General features: G+C 35.6%; 1 protein-coding gene and 1 long non-coding RNA gene across 9 annotated transcripts in view; one reads left to right on the forward strand and one right to left on the reverse strand.

Moving 5' to 3' along the window:
• Window positions 1-4,366: 4,366 nt before the first annotated feature.
• Window positions 4,367-8,902, reverse strand: LOC130052347 (uncharacterized). 4 transcript variants are annotated; one of them, XR_008800646.1, is made up of 5 exons: window positions 8,809-8,902; window positions 6,587-6,685; window positions 5,663-5,799; window positions 5,282-5,418; window positions 4,367-5,041 (listed from the first exon to the last, which is right to left on the reverse strand). It is a non-coding gene; the product is annotated as an uncharacterized LOC130052347 (long non-coding RNA). The 4 variants fall into 4 exon arrangements; XR_008800647.1 differs by lacking the exon at window positions 8,809-8,902 and adding an exon at window positions 7,273-7,322; XR_008800648.1 differs by lacking the exon at window positions 8,809-8,902 and adding an exon at window positions 7,267-7,308.
• A 5,246-nt stretch (window positions 8,903-14,148) lies between these two features.
• The window catches only part of LOC125678948 (alpha-1,6-mannosylglycoprotein 6-beta-N-acetylglucosaminyltransferase A-like), a 69,517-nt gene continuing 66,211 nt past the window's right edge, over window positions 14,149-17,454 (forward strand). For 4 of the 5 annotated variants that reach the window (XM_048917771.2, XM_048917772.2, XM_048917773.2 and 1 more), the window contains exon 1: window positions 14,149-14,231. The gene's annotated coding sequence lies outside the window, so the exon portion shown is untranslated. The remainder of the gene's footprint in view (window positions 14,232-17,454) is intronic. The other variant, XM_056156943.1, reaches the window with a different exon arrangement.

Here is a 17,454-nt window from a genome sequence, read left to right on the forward strand (position 1 = left end):
TCTTTCTAAAAATTTAACCTGTATTCCTCTGTCGTAAAATCACTGGATAAGTATTTCAAACATTTTTTCCCGGGGTGATGTTACGTATAACATATCAAGAGGGAAAGAAGGCGAAAGTTAGATCCCACACACACATACTCATGTACGGTTCCAGATGTATCAAATGTCATTTAATTTTCTACGTTTTATTTACAATATCAATCACAATTTCTCTTGTCTTAATTATCACATACTGTGAAGCACGAAATCCATGCATGCACGGTGCTACATGCATATGAATATGAAAATACAAACCCTGTCCTGGCCATATCATGTAATGAAGAAACATTTAGATTTCATACTTACAACAGATTTTCATGTTAACTGAGGCTGCATTAGGACTGACCGAAGGACATATGGTCAAGTTCAAGGTTTTTATGTCACACAGCTCCAACGGAAGACCTCTCGTTGCTTTGCAACGAGCTTTGCTCTAGTTTACGTATATTTTTGTAACTGAAGTCAAAACCATACTTTATTTAAGCATAAAAGCCATTTTACAACAAGAGGTCCACAGGCCTCATCGGTCACCTGAATACTAGTGAAAAAGTATCACTACTTCCATGGGCTATGAAATCTAGAAAAAATTTCCTGTTCTGAATATCTAAGCTAAATTCTAACGTTCAGCAAAACGTCACTGCCTTCAAAAGTGCATACACTGAAAGACTTTAAATAATAGGTGCATTAACATTAAAACATCAAAACATATGACTAATTTGGACTCTGGGTTTTGATTGAAATTCACCATTTTTTGTACATCCTTTTCTGCTATTCCTAAGTATATGCATTTAGATTTTATACAGTATCAGCAAACTTACACATAAATAGTTAAATACTATATACAAAGTGTTGCACCACCCTGGGGTCAGAACCCCTACTCCGGGATCATCAAATTTACAATTTTGGTAAAAGACTACATGCTCTATCCATTTACTTTCAATTTAGTATCAACAGCACTAAAGAAGATGTTATTTAAGTGTTTTACACATAAACACTATATACCAAGTTTGGCCCCGCCCTGAGGTCAGAACCCCTACCCCGGGGATCATAAAATTTACAATTTTAGTAGAGGCCTTCCTGCTCTCCATCACCATGCATTTAGTTTTTCTAACACATGTGCAGTTCTTAAGAAGAAGATTTTTGAAAATTGGTCAATTTTGGGCAGTTTTTGCCACGCCCCTAAGGCCCCAGGGGTGCTGGAGACCTGAATTTTACAATTTATGTTCCCTTTGTTCCCAAGATACTTCATACCAAATTTGAAAATAATTGGACTGGTAGTTATCAAGAAGAAGTTAAAAATGTTCAATTGTTAACACACGACGCACCACGACGGACGACAACCGATTGCAATAGGTCACCTGAGTTTACTCAGGTGACCTAAAAATCTTGTGAAACCCTCGAGACGTTGACAGAGGTCTAAGTGGGTGTGAGGAACGATAACTCTGGGTAGAGATTGGGTAAATGTATGACTGTTAATAGAGGGTGAAGCCCTCTCACGGCCCTTAGGGCCGTGAGAGCGGAGCTCTCCCTATAGGTAACACGTATATACATCTTTAAAAGGAAAATATAGGAAAATAATGAAAAATTAAACCATACCTATGGAACTTGAAAAGTTTGGTACCAATGGTGTCGATTCGAATATTAGCGCGTGGACATATATTCCTCCATTTTGAATCTCATCTACTCCAGTTCACGTCGTTCTGAGATGTTACATAAAATCCGTATTAAAAACGCTTGTAAATCTTATTTTCCTAATCATATATAATCACTCCACGATTTACGCCATGTTTTTTGTTGTGGTTCAAACGCTATGTTTGTAAATTTGCTAAATAACGACGCTGAATATGACGTCACAGTGTACTGTTTACATCGATTGCGTTATATTTCCAGCGTTCAATATATAGGCGGATCAAATGTCCAAAATTAGGATGCTTTGATACAGCTCCGTCTGTGTGCTAACTTCGGGTTGTTTTTGTCCTGTTTTGAATATAGATACTAATGCCAAAACTTTTTTTTGCTTCGCCCTCAAACATGGTCACGCCGTAAAACATATTATTCTTTTTAGCCTAGTACATGGGCATTTTTTAATCATAAACAAATAAAAAATGCCAAACAACATACTGCATGAAATATCATTTACAAGTTTACAGTTTCGAGATACGAACTCTTCTGTATAGGAGGTGCATTTAGTGGAACTTTGAATGCCTAAGTGGGACAGAGTGGATATACAGCCAACGAGGAAGACGATGAAATGTATTAAAAGCGGCTTCTCTTTAAAGGGACTGATTCACGATTTTCCCCAAAATTATATTTTTCACTTTTAATGATCAAAATCTACTGTCTAATATGTTTAAAAAATTTCACATAAAAATTAAGGTCATACATTATCACAGAAGCTCATTTTAAAGAGTTCATTGTTTGTTTTGTAAACAAAGATTGCGGTATGTTATTGTTTACGAAATTTTCAAAAGAAATGGATATCGATCTAAGTTTATTATAACTTTCACATTTCATTGGACAAGCATTCTTCGGGTAAAATGTGTCATCTAAAAGTTGAAATGTGCGACTATGCAAAATTAAGATGCTTTATATTACGAAATTAATATTTCACTTGTTTGTTTGTTTACATAAAAAGACTCGAGTCTTTGTTTACATAACACATATTTAAGGCTAAAATATAGCCTTTATTCTTGCATTCAGAAGGTCAAAAATTTTGTTGTCAACATTAAATGAGTTATACTTTTAATATCCAACATCAAAAATGAAAAAAATATTTTGTTCAAAAATCGTGAACCAGTCCCTTTAAATGTGTAAATGTGGGAAATACTTAATACTATCGAAAGAAATGTTTTACCAAGTGGAAACATACAAACAATGTCATATTTGCAAGAAATATCTTGGATATGGACCAGCAAAATAACGTGATAGGATAAGAATTCTATGTATTTAATTACTTCCTAAATACTTATCACTTACTTAGTTTGTGTATCAGTCGAATTCGGGTTATTAAACAGCGTATGAGAAACTTACTGAGTACATTCACTTACGCTGTGATGAATATCTGTCCCACTCCCGCGTGTAAACAAATTCTTTCGCGCCTTACTATGTACGAGAGTTCTACAAAGGGAAATAACTCGGACGTATCTCGAAACCGGCGTATTCACTAGGCTAGCCTGGTTCCCGAGGCCTTCCGATGTGCAAGCACGAAGGCCAGGCACTCACTGTCGAATGGATTCTTCCACTGATCAAAATCCAACATGGCGGACTCAATGGTAAGTAATGGGAATGTACGTAAATGAGCGTATCATGGCTTAATTAGCTGTGTCACTTTCGATTTTATGTCATTAATTGCCAGAGACAGACCTTAGGAAATATATAATACTTGGTTTTCCATGTGACACGCTTGTTTGATATAGTCTTATCCCTTTGTTTTCAAGCAAGTAGGTGATTCGTCAACTCGCATATTTTTCACGTGTGTTAAATTAAATCTAACCGTGTCACTTCGTTTTTTCTACTATTGTTGGGTTGCATAGGGTTGCTGGTGAAGATATAGACTGAGTTTTATAGATGACACGCACCAGTTTTCCTATTTCGAACGGGCAATTTCAGATCGAATTTCCTCCACTCATTTTGACTGGTTATCCTTGTAAAGCAGTATAAATATGATTGCAACTGCTAGCTGTTTATGAATCTCCCTTGCATGTTGTAAATAATTGATATTAAGCAAGGCATAACATTTTATCCTAGAAAGATAGAAGTTACACCTACATGCACAAATTGTGTAAACACATACAATGTGAAAATGGACAATAAAGTTTTAATTTGGCCTTATGATTGATTGACTGTATATTGTTTAACGTCCCTCTCGAGAATATTTCACTCATATGGACCCAAGAACTTCCATCCAATGATTTTCAGGACCTATTATGTTGCAATCTTATGCTAGTTCAGTTTTTAATATGTAAGTTTGTCATTATTTGTTTCTCTATTTCTTAAAATTCATTCATATTCAATGGTCACCATCAATTGCTTGTATTTAGACCTATACTTGATACTTTGGTCTTTTCAGCAGTAAGGGTCAGATCGTTCTTAATTAATTGTGTCACACTTGTGAAACAAGATTTCAGTTTATAAACTTATTCAATGATCACTCTTTGTTCTCTCTTTTCTCACAATATGCAATCAGGTACAGAGGACCTATTCTGACCCAGATAATCACTGGGTTACAAAGACATTTCTTTGAACTAGTTTTAAAGGTATTTCACATACAGAAATGCTAGATTTATTTAAATTTCAGAATATTAGACTTTCTTCTTGAACAAGGAATATATTCAATTCAAATGCTTTATTGATGACTACCAAACATGAGGCATACATTATATATACTTGTGTATTATATATCACACAAACCAGTATCAACTGTACAGAATAATGCAATATTTCTCTCCAAGGCTACCAGTTCTTAATGTATGCCAACATGGTGTAATGGTGCACACTTTCGTATCTGTACGATGGAGGAACAGGTTCGATTCCTGTTGTTGGCTTTCCTTTGAAAGAACTAGTAGAGATCTTCCATTGTTTAAGAATACGACAATATCATAGCATTTAATGTCAAAGACACACACTTGCGCAGAAAACATGTTTACTAATGAAATAGCTAAATTTCATTTACACTAATTAATTGCATAGAAAAGGTTTTTAACAGAAGAGGGTTGTGATCAAGCATTTCTTGTGCAACACATTCCAATCTGAAAGTTAGCAAAATTCCTCATAAGTGTTATCCCCAAGTAACTGAAACATGTCTGTGTTATATATTTCGAAGGTTCTTTAATCTCCACATGAAACAATGCCAAATCTCCTTTTTAAGGTCTTTCTAGTCACGTATTTCTCATGTCATACTGTGGAATGAATTGCTACTCCTCCTACTGCTAGCTAACTTTTTGATCTGAGAACTGACACTCTCAAACTTCCTCCATGAGTCTTGCTCAAAAAGCTCACCTCTGATCTAAAAATTATAAACAATGTCACAAACATCAGTATAATCAGTAAAGATTTGTATCAGGAATAGTAGTAAATACAAAATACACATACATCATAAATATTAATTATGTCATAATTTTATCATAGATAAATAATGAAACAAGTCTGTAATTTTTGTAGAAGATGAACAACCAACTGTGAATTTTGAATGTCAATATATTTCCCTTTTCTTCTAAAGTTTTATATTCATGCAGGTTTTACTTACACAAACAAGAGGGAGGGAATGCTGATGTCTGCTTGTATGCATGCCACATTCGTCACTTCCACTCAGAAATTTCTCATTTTCAATAAAGTCATCTGAAGATCTGGCCTCTCCTTTTTAAAAGGATCTCCATGATGCACCTGAAATAAAACAAGGTAGGTCAGTTCATTATATACCAAAAAATCATGCATTTGTCACTATTGTGTTTTATCAATCCAGAAAATGTCAGTATTGAATTTCTTCCACTAACAAAGGGAACATATTTTAGAATATGATAAACTTCTTAACTCACCTTTAGATGCCAGAAATAATTGTTTTTATTATTGCTATAAGAGGTGGGAAACTTGAAATAACAGACTGTAACAAATTGATTTAGTTGTTAACCTGTTCTGGAAGTCTGTAATTCTTTATTCAAGTTGGATGTCAATTCCTTCCAATATGAATTAGTGTGGAGGAGGATGGGTCCTTGAATACCCCTTTAGAAATTCTTTCTCCATCTCTTTCCATCTGGAGTCTGTAGACTACATGGTAAAATAAAGAGATCAATCTGGTTATCTTTCTTTTCTTTTTTCCACAAAACTATATTAAGAATCATTAATTTGGTACACAAGTACCACTAGACAAAATTTTCAATACAGTGAGAGGAACATAAATGCAAAACTTTGTTTTGGGGAATGAATGAGGGTTTCTCCAGATGGTGATCTTCTATATTTTTTTCTTTGAAGTTTTAGCAGGTGTGAATTTAGTATCAAATCCAAGCAGTACCAACGAGTTTGTGCAAAAGCATAACAATGAATGTTACTATAGCACCATATCATGTACTTCAAATTATGTAAAAATTTGTTTTTGTTGTTAGATACAGAATTCCTGGCTACTACATAAGATTTTTAAATTGAAGTGTATGAACTCAGTTCTCTCATAAAGAAGACAAAGAATTTGAGTTACAAACAAATGCAAAATATAATGCTAACACAAATATAGAATACCTCAATGTATAACATTTGGCAATATATAAAAACTGTGGGCCGACCTACAAATACAATTTTGGACAAGCGGGACTGTGAGTCGGAGAGGAATAGTAACTGTTGACAATGAAATTGTTAGTGATCCCCTCTGAAATCTGCAGAATATTCACAGTAAACCAAAGTAACAACAGAAACTTTAAATCAAGCCTATTGGATCAAGCATAAAGTTGGCAGGTCAACATAAGAATTAAATAATTGACACTGTGAGAGACCATGATACTGAATTATAAAATGCATAAATAGCCTTATCTCCTACACAAGCAATATATACATCTTATTATACCTGTTGGCATGGTTTTGCATATTCATGAAGCATTATATATGAGGGTGTTTTTTCACCCACTATCATATGTTTCTTCTTTCCATATGTATGGAAAATTATCTGAAATTAAAACAATTAATATATATAGTGATACACATGTATATAATTTCGAGAATCTGTAAAATTGTACACTTTAAGTCCAATAAAAGCTTAAAACACCTCCATCATCGCACAAAAAAGTAATCGTTTAAACTTCAGCTATAGCCTATATAGTCTTATCAAAGTAAAGCACATCATGAGATCTATATGTAATCAAAAATTGTCCAAAAATGAGTGGAGGAAATTCGATCTGAAATTGCCCGTTCGAAATAGGAAAACTGGTGCGTGTCATCTATAAAACTCAGTCTATATCTTCACCAGCAACCCTATGCAACCCAACAATAGTAGAAAAAACGAAGTGACACGGTTAGATTTAATTTAACACACGTGAAAAATATGCGAGTTGACGAATCACCTACTTGCTTGAAAACAAAGGGATAAGACTATATCAAACAAGCGTGTCACATGGAAAACCAAGTATTATACCGAGCGAAGCTCGGACGGGCCGAAGGCCCGTCCGCGAAGCAAGGCTCTAAAGGTAACACGTATGTAAAAGAAAAAAGTCAAAATCAGCAAAAGAAAAAGAGATAATCTCTATATACGTTCACCGAAATTTTCGTGATCCATATGGGCGCCGCCATTTATTTTTTCATTACCTGCTTCAACATTTATTCGTGTTTTATTTTGAATGCCAATAATAGAAGACTCTGACGTGCAATTCGTAATTTAAATACCCAATTTGTTCAAAGTGAATAGTATAATTATCATTGTAACAAGTTTTAGGAAATAAATACATATAAAACCGTAATACGACTAAATAGATGAACGAGTTCATGAGTTTCTTTGAATAAGAATATACGATAAAATTACGGTTACTTTTTTACGATTTTGAATTTATTGGTAAATTTTGTTTAGTTTTAACGGCCTTTTTCATTGCATACGGAATGTATTATTGTTGTTTATAATTGTTTGCTTTGAAAAAGAGAAAAAAGTCGAGGCTTAATGTGACGTCACAATGCACAGTTTACGTTGCGTTTTATTTCCCGCGTTCAATGAATAGGCGGATCCTGTATAACTGTTGTCCCCAATATTGAGATGTTACTGGGTGTTTAGCGCAAGGAAAATTTCATTCAAAATATATATTTTTAAATGAATCATAATCTACCATACTTAACGGAATTATGATTACCACTTGGGACACTCCAATGACCATTACATGCTTCGCTCGGTCCAACGGTCACACCGTGTACATATTACCGAGCGAAGCTCGGACGGGCCGAAGGCCCGTCCGCGAAGCAAGGCTCTAAAGGTAACACGTATGTAAAAGAAAAAAGTCAAAATCAGCAAAAGAAAAAGAGATAATCTCTATATACGTTCACCGAAATTTTCGTGATCCATATGGGCGCCGCCATTTATTTTTTCATTACCTGCTTCAACAGTTATTCGTGTTTTATTTTGAATGCCAATAATAGAAGACTCTAACGTGCAATTCGTAATTTAAACACTCATTTTGTTCAAAGTGAATAGTATAATTATCATTGTAACAGGTTTTAGCAAATAAATACATATAAAACCGTAATACGACTAAATAGATGAACGAGTTCATGAGTTTCTTTGAATAAGAGTATACGATAAAATTACGGTTACTTTTTTACCATTTTGAATTTATTGGTTAATTTTGTTTAGTTTTAACAGCCTTTTTCATTGCATACGGAATGTATTATTGTTGTTTATAATTATTTGCTTTGAAAAAGAGAAAAAAGTCGAGGCTAAATGTGACGTCACAATGCACAGTTTACGTCACCTTGCGTTTTATTTCCCGCGTTCAATGAATAGGCGGATCATGTAAAACTGTTGTCCCCATATAAACTCCTTTAATATTGAGGTGTTACTGGGTGTTTAGGGCAAGGAAATTTCATTCAAAATATATATTTTTAAATGAATCATAATCTACCGTACTTAACGGAATTATGATTACCACTCGGGACACGGAGTTACGTACATGCTTCGCTCGGTCCAACGGTCACACCGTATACATATTATATTTCCTAAGGTCTGTCTCTGGCAATTAATGACATAAAATCGAAAGTGACACCGCTAATTAAGCCATGATACGCTCATTTACGTACATTCCCATTACTTACCATTGAGTCCGCCATATTGGATTTTGATCAGTGGAAGAATCCATTCGACAGTGAGTGCCTGGCCTTCGTGCTTGCACATCGGAAGGCCTCGGGAACCAGGCTATCACTAGGCCTACTGATAAACACAACACTTACCATACATTAGTTAATTTATAAACGGATCAGTAATGCTGATACATTAAATACATGAAATAAACTGTTAATTACTAGGCCTATGTACAGATTATTAGAAAGGACAGGAAATATGCCTATTCGTTTCTTCAATCTTGAATCAGCTTATGGACATTTCCAGAACGAAGCGAGGCAACGTCATACCAATCGCCCATATTCTCGAGCCTTTCGGCAAGCCGAGAATATGTAGGGGCGAATTCAAGGTAACAATAACATCACCTTCGTGCAAACTAGATATGATAAATGCAGAGTGATTTGATATGAAAAAGAAATAATATATGATTATATGATAAGCATTTGACAAGAAAAATTTTCATGAATACTGCTTATCACTTGATAACGGTAGTAAATAATGACATACTATTATGACACTTTCCCCGCGATACAACTGTAAGAACTTGTGCGTCGTGACGTAGGTTTTTACTGTGACGTCATATGGTGCGAAGTGCACTGAGCTACATTTAAATATACAGCACTGTAATGTTCCTGGCAACCCTTAACTGAACTGAGATTCTCGGGCCTTTCGGCAAGCCGAGAAGCGATTGGTTTACAATGTGGCAGTTGGCCTACAGTGCAGTGTGACATACCCTCCACTGAGTCCAAGGGCAAAGACTACAAGTGACCACTAACTCCCAGTTGAGAAGGTGTCCTGTTGTAGTGAGCTGCAGTGATTGATCAGAAAATTGAGAAATGGGATGAAAGTAAAAGGTTTTGAATTACTGAAAACAAATTCGGTGAAAGCGTCAATCCAAATATCCAGCTGAACCCATCTCAGTCGAAATACTCAATCTGCTCACAGGGGAACAGATATTTATATATGTATATATTGAGAACAAAATGGATCAGAAGCCCCTGTGATCTGCTCTAAAGGCCGAAGTTCATGGTCACTTTGGAGACTATTTACCAAATGAATCTCGATCTCTCTCAGGAGCGGATCCAGGAATTGCGGTTAGGAATGGGGGGGGGGGGGGTGCGCAACTTCATGAGGCAGAAGGTCTGGGAGCCGTCTTGAGGCCCCCAGTGGGTCCAGGGCGAAGTCCTTGTGGGGGCCGAAAGCCCCCGGAAGCTCTTGGATTTTACAGATTTTATAGGGCTTCGCTTGAAATAGGTCTCCTTTGTAGTCTATTTTCTATCGATCATTTTTAATAAGGTGAAATGAATAAAATGACGCAAATTCAAAGGGTTTTTGGAAGAATGTAGGTTCCAATAAAAGTAAATCAAAAGATTTTATCATTTACTTTCTCCAAATCTTTTTTCTTCTTCAGAAATCTGTCTCTCCGGATTGTAGAGAGAAAAAATCAAAGCACTGAAAGTATTGAAACGAGCTAACGAACGATCGATGCAAAATGTCCACCAGTCTGATTAACACAATCTTCGCTAGCCAAGAGTTTACGATCGGCTCCGCATTTGTAGAGAAGCGGATCGTAAACCCTTGGCTAGCGACGTTGGATTAAAACCAGATCTTCAATCTCGCTCCCCCTTTTTTCTATGTCCGCTCGTTGAGCGAGATTGAAGGTCTGGTTTTAATCAGACCGAATGTCCACAGGCACTTGTTCTGTAATCTGTTTGCTAATGATAATAAAAGGTACTTAGCTTCAAATGACACCGAATGATACCCCTCTGAGAATGTCGGCCTGTTAATGAACTTCCAGTACATACCCCCCCCCCCCCCCCATCAAAAAAAATAAATCATATATAAAACCAAAACTTTATCTAAAATATGTGATTTCTCCGCCGATCACCTTCATAAGTCATTTTGCAAGCTTTTGAGATAACCTCTTGTGAGATACTAATAACTGGCTGCAAAATTATAAGGCCTATGCTCGGCTCTTACGGGCTTTGAGCAAGGAGGGATCTTTTTCGTGTCACACCTGCTGTGACGCGGGGCCTCGGTTTTTGCGGTCTCATCCGAAGGACAGCCCAATTTAGTCGCCTCTTACGACAAGCAAGGGAATACTGAGGATCTGTTCTAACCCGGATCCCCACGGTATAAAGATAACAACAATACATTCATTTGATGCCCACGATGAGTATGGTAGAGAGCTCCCTATGTTTCCCATTAGCTTATCAGACTCTATATATATTATACTATATAAGATATCTCATATATTTAATAAAATTTCTTACAAAGAAAAAAACCCCAAACATATTTCATAACTTTTATAAGATATCTTATAACTTTTATAAGATGCCTTATAATAGAAAATTTATGAGATATCTTTAAAGAGTTTATGAGATATCTTTAAAGAGGAATAAATGTAAAAAAAAACAACAGGCGTGCCATATTTGCATGCAAGGCTATGAAAGGTGAAGATAACGAACAGTGATCAATTAAGCAATACAAAATAGATAGTTGGGCAAAACGGACCCCTGAACACACAAGAGGTGGGATCAGGCGCCTAGGAGGAGTAAACATCCCCTGTCGACCAGTCACACCCGCCGTGAGCCCCATAACTGATCAGGTAAACGGAGTCATCCATAGTCAAAATCAGTGTGCCAAGAACGACCAAACAATCGGTATGAAACACGTCAGACAACATTTGACCCAAATGATAGGTTGTATTGACGAACTAGATCGTTATAACGACCATAGAATTTGTGAAAAAGCTGACTTCAATCGAGACTGTTGAAACCCCATTACCATCAACTTGTTTGTCAGCAGCTTGCCTCGATTTAAAAACTGACCTTACGCAGAACAAGCTCTTGCGTATCGAATCAGTTGAGAGATATAAACACCATATGCAGGTGATAATTCTTCCTTATATATTTCTTTACACTAAAAGAGGTTATCTAACGTATTTTTATTACGTTTCTCTTGTTTTTGTATAAATTAAAGGTTTTTAGTCATCTGTTAGTATTCATTAATATGTATTCTCATGCCACTGAGAGTTGCCATCACTTTAACAGCTTATGGCCATGCACCTTTAAATGATTTAGAATGTATTCTCTATGATGTCCTTTCTTTGCTAGAAATGATATATCCTATCTAAAGTGAATTGATTTCCATAAATACACCAATAAATGAGTTCATGCATTCAACTTTGATGGCTTTATATAACAAAGGAATCCTATTTTTGGCGCCATTCCTTGCTGAAACTACAGGGTTTTGGCACAAGGTGAGCAATTTTTGTGTATATCAGGGGCGGATTCAAGAATTGTGGTTACGGGGGCGCCACCTTATGAGGCAGTGGCTCTAGGGCGAAGCCCTGGTGGGGGTCTAGGGGGCGAAGACCCCGAAAGCTCCTGGATTTTACAGATTTTATGGGGCTTGAAATATTTCTCCTATTAAGTCATTTTGTACTATTTTCTATCATTTTAATAAGGTAAAATGAATAAAATGACCCAAATTTTAAGGTTTTTTTGGAAAAAATTAGGTTCTCCTAATAAAGTAATTCAAGAAATCAAAGGATTTTGTCATTTATTTCTCCGGGAGTGGAAGAAATTATTGCTTCTTTTATCGTTTAGTACTTTTTCCGAAACAAGATACCGCGATTTACCTTGAAGAAAATATGTGGGGGTGGGGGCTGCGCCCCTTCTAAATCCGCCACTGTATATAGTATGATAGGAGTAATAATAATAATAATACTCCTATTTCGGTTATTGAAGTAGAGAACAAACTTCTTCACTGTCAGACGACGAAACAAAGAAGAGCATTGAACGAATGGGTGCTAATTAAGAAAAGTTACCGAGGTACACGCAGATTTACCTGTAATTACAAGTAACTATATGGTTTCTACATAATTTCATTTTCGTTGTGCCAACGATTCTGATTGACTGCGTTTTTGTTAATCGTTTCATTGACGAGAAGCTCCTACACAGTTGAGAAAGAATGCGAAAGAAAGTTAACGAATAGATTTCTATACTTTACTTTTCTCAAACACTCATGTTTGATATCGAGTACCTAAGAAAATTCGCACGGATGTTTGCTTCATGAGCTGAATTCAAGGTTTGAAATAATTTAAGAAAGAACCATGATAACGTGTCACAAGAATATAAAAAGAGAAGTCGTATCCATCAAATAGAAATGTGGGTACGAGTTCTCCTAATAAAAAAATTGTCAATTGTATTATAAAAATCTGGGTACGAGTTCTCCCGGAGAAAAAAACCAGTCATTTTATCGGATAAATCTGGGTACGAGTTCTCCTACAGAAAAAACTTTGTCATTTCCGTCATTTTTTCTCCAGGAGAACTCTTACCAGAATTTATATGACAATAATGACAAAGTTTTTCTCCAGGAGAACTCGATCGTACCCAGATATTGATGGGTACGACTTCTCCAGGAGAACTCGTACCCTTTCTGGGTACGAGTTCTCCTGGGTACGGGTTCTCCTGGGTACGAGTTCTCCCGATACTTTATCATTTACAGACATATGGAGTGCCAAATTAACATAAACTCAAATAATTGAAGATATCTTTAATTATTTGAAGATATTATCAATTCAATTATTACTCTCTTTAAATGAATTATGCGCGCTTCAATTCAATTATTGCTCTCATCAATTGAATTAATGCGCGCATCAATTGAATTAATGAGAGCAATAATTGATTTAATGCGCGCATTAATTCAATTATTGCTCTCTTTAATAATTCAATTGATGAGAGCACCAATTCCGTAGAATGGCTGTTCTACTCTCATTCAAAGTATGGGGCATATTCTGTTTCTTAATATGTGTGTGCGTTCTATGCGATATGTTTTAGACAAAGTAAACTCTCATTTATGTTGTTTTTGACAAAAATAATTGGACTGATCGCTTCAACAATCTGTCCAGAACCCATGCAGGTACGTTACTGAATCGTTTCATCATGGTCACGATGGTCCACGGTGACTAATAAAGATTCAATTTGCAATACGTGATTTGCTAAACGCTATGGAAAATGTTATTTAGAAAAAATATTTATTTATTTATTGTCTTGTGAAATAATTATGCAAATTATATCTTCATAAAATGTTGAATCTTGTCTTTGTCTCATTTGCACGAATGGCTCTTCCTACCTCCGTTGTGAAACAGTGGCATATTAATAGCTGGATATCGCATATGTGATATTATAAATTTCTCCACACCTTTGATGATATGTGATATAAACCTTCCTAAAGACCAAAGAAAAAACGACCGGTCGTGGGATATTTTTTAAAGTTGTACAACAGAATTTAAAGAACGACTTATCTAGTATGTGTATGATCTACGTACGAATTAATGTGTAATCGTAACGAGCGATGGAAACTGACAATCTTGTCTTCAGGAAACTAAACTGTAAGTTACTTAGACTAGGCCTAGTGAAGAATAACAGTAGTACCTTTTTAAAATATAAATTCTTACAGTTTTAAGCTGTTTCTATTGTTTAGATATACGAGTTTGGATTATTATGCCGCCCATTTTTACTTCGGATTATAATTCGGTTTACCTGATCAACAGTGAGATTAATCCGAGATTCCTCTGACTCTTACCCCCGCTTTTATATTTGACATGTGCGGGGGAGAGTCAGAGCGGACTCCATATTGAAAAGTGGGAATTCAGCAACACCAGCTGGTGTCGCTGCTTTACCTACCTCTTACAACTTTATTTCGCGGATCTATCTTCCAAGACGTGAGAATTCAGTTAACGGAAGATAAATCTATAAATAGATCATGATTAATACGATGCTATCGCCGTTTAAACGGCCCTAACACCGACAAATGGAGCATCACTTGAATTAGGTCGCCGCCTCGCCATTTGATTTCTTTGCGCATGACGTCAGCACATGTAAACACAAAATTCCATCGTTTAAACGGCGATAGCATCGTATTAATCATGATGTATTTGTAGAATAATCTTCCGATAACTGAATCCTCGCGTCTTGGAAGATGGGTCCGCGAAATAAAGTTGTAAGAGGTAGGTAAAGCAGCGACACCAGCTGGTGTCGCTGAATTCCCACTTTTCAATATGGAGTCCGCTCTGACTCTCCCCCGCACATGTCAAATATAAAAGCGGGGGTAAGAGTCAGAGGAATCTCGGATTACAGTGAGATCAAGTCTCAAGGTACAGTACTAGGGCTCACAGCGCGTGTGACTGGTCAATAGGGGATTCGAGTTCTTCCTTAACACCTGATCCCACCTCTTGTGAGTCCAGGGATCGGTGTTTGCCCTAGGATTTATTAGATTGATTAATATACCTTACCTTCACTTTTTCACACAAATTTATGAATCTAGATCTAGCTTCCTTTTCTCGTGTGTTTGTACTTTGTCCTACTTTTTTCATATGATTATATTACAAAGTGCATAGTGAAAACGTTACATAGATAATGTTTGTAATACTTTTTGTAGAGAGACAGTCTGAGACACCTCGTATACAGTTATGCCTGTCATGACAAATTGTGTTTCAAGATCCCCTATCTCAAATAGTTTTCCTCATATCAATTTCAAATTTTACACAGAAGGACCTGACCATGAGAGAAAAACATCTTTTAATCAGGGCCCTGCATTTTGAAATGTAGAATTCCTACAGAAATTGCATTGTCTGTCCATTCATCTGTTCATCTGACATCACTTTTGTTGGGACACAGTATCTTGAATACTTTTCAACAAAACGATTTCATATTTAAAGTTTATACAAAGGTGGTTGACCATTGAAGGAAAACATCTATAAATTTTGGAATCATGAGGTTAAGGTTACCAATGTCCTTGCTCAGCTTTCAACAAAACACATGATTAAACAAAGACACCTATATATTTTGTTTTGTCCATCTGTTTGTCTGTCTGTGATCCCTTTCATTGTGACATGATATTTTTCAATGTAAACTATTTGTATTTTATACTAAGGTAGTTGACCATTAAAGGTGTGATACAAAATCTTAAAGTTATCAACATACAGCTTTCATATTCCACAGAAATGTAGTTATTTATTAAAAGGAGAAACAAGTTTATAATGTGTGTCTGCTTATCTGTTTGTGTTTCATGTCTTTTGTTGTTACTTGATATCTTGATAATTTTTTCAACAAAAAATTATACAAAGGTAGTTGATTATTAAAGAAAGGCACATATAGAACTTTTTGTCATGAGCAATCTGACTAAAGTACAGACCTATATTTATAATATAGGCCTGTACTTTAGTCAGATTTGGACATGAGGCCCTCCCCACAGAGTAATTTACACTCAAGAGTTAATATTTTTTACACAAATGTAATTAAATCTGCAGTTGAACATAGAAATGGAGATCTGGAAAAAGAACAAAATTACTCCTCTTTGTCATTACAACCATTAATGAACTCTTGTGTCATAAGGACTAGGACATGTAATACATGAATAAGTTCTTGGCAGGGTCCTCTCAGACTAAGCCAGTATCTAGCTTCAGTTGTGACATCACTTTTTAGGACCAAGATTGTTGTAAAAAAAAACAACTTCTTTATAGTTATAGACTTATGTTTTACACAATGTTAACATTTAAATTGTATAAAAATTTGATGCTCAATATGATTTATTATCTTATCTCATATTATCTCATCTTACTTAAGGAGTAATGTCTAATTTGTTTGAAACAGGGATATGAAAATAATAGAAACATAACTTACAGAGAACTCAAAAATAGTGGAGCCAGAAAGAGAATTTCAGAATACCTTAAAATCATTTGTATTAAAAAAAAAAAAACAATCAAGAATTGGAATAAACAGTACTATGTAGCAATTAGCTCAAGTATATACATGCATATCTAAATTGCCATTATGATACATTTCAAACTTTAAATATCATTTAAAATTCTGCCAATTAAACAGGGCATTATGTATCACATAGCTTATTGAGTCATCTTGACAGCATTTAAAGAGCTAAAAATCTGAGCAGGTGACATTGTTAAAAATCTGCTTGACTTATTTGACTTAATCCTTTGGGTTCCCCAGGGAAAATAGGGCCACAGCCACACTCTTACAACGTACATGGTTCTGGGCGATCCTCCTTAGCTCAGCCCATGTCATTCCAGCAGTCTTCACTTCTTCATTCGTGCTTCTGCACCAGGTCCATCCGGATCTTCCTACTTTTTTCTTTTGCCCTGCAGGTTCCATTCAAGGGCTTGTCTGGTGACGTTTGATGAGGGCTTTCGAAGAGTGTGGCCATTCAAGCAGATCACATTTATTAATCAATATTTACATTTCCACTGTTTTTACCTTTAATATCTTTACAAACTTTAATGATAGCCATTTCCTCCTGAATATGTTCAATGCAGTTATGAAAATGCACATATGAATCTTTAATGATATTAGTATGTCTATTTTAACAGCTGGGAATTCTGACAGGAATAAAAGGATGTAAATATAAGAAATGAATTTCATTTCTGAAAATACACAGGGTATGAACTAACATGCTTCATGAAATATATGTTGTGTATTTCCAAAACTGAAATCGATTTCTGATGTGAACTTCATGCATACTCTGAGATAGATATTCAAATAAACATTAGTTGTACATGTGGTGATTAAATTTCACAAGACTATAATGCACATATTATG

Source organism: Ostrea edulis, chromosome 2 (assembly GCF_947568905.1).
Source record: "Ostrea edulis chromosome 2, xbOstEdul1.1, whole genome shotgun sequence".
Taxonomy (NCBI): Eukaryota; Metazoa; Mollusca; class Bivalvia; order Ostreida; family Ostreidae; genus Ostrea; species Ostrea edulis.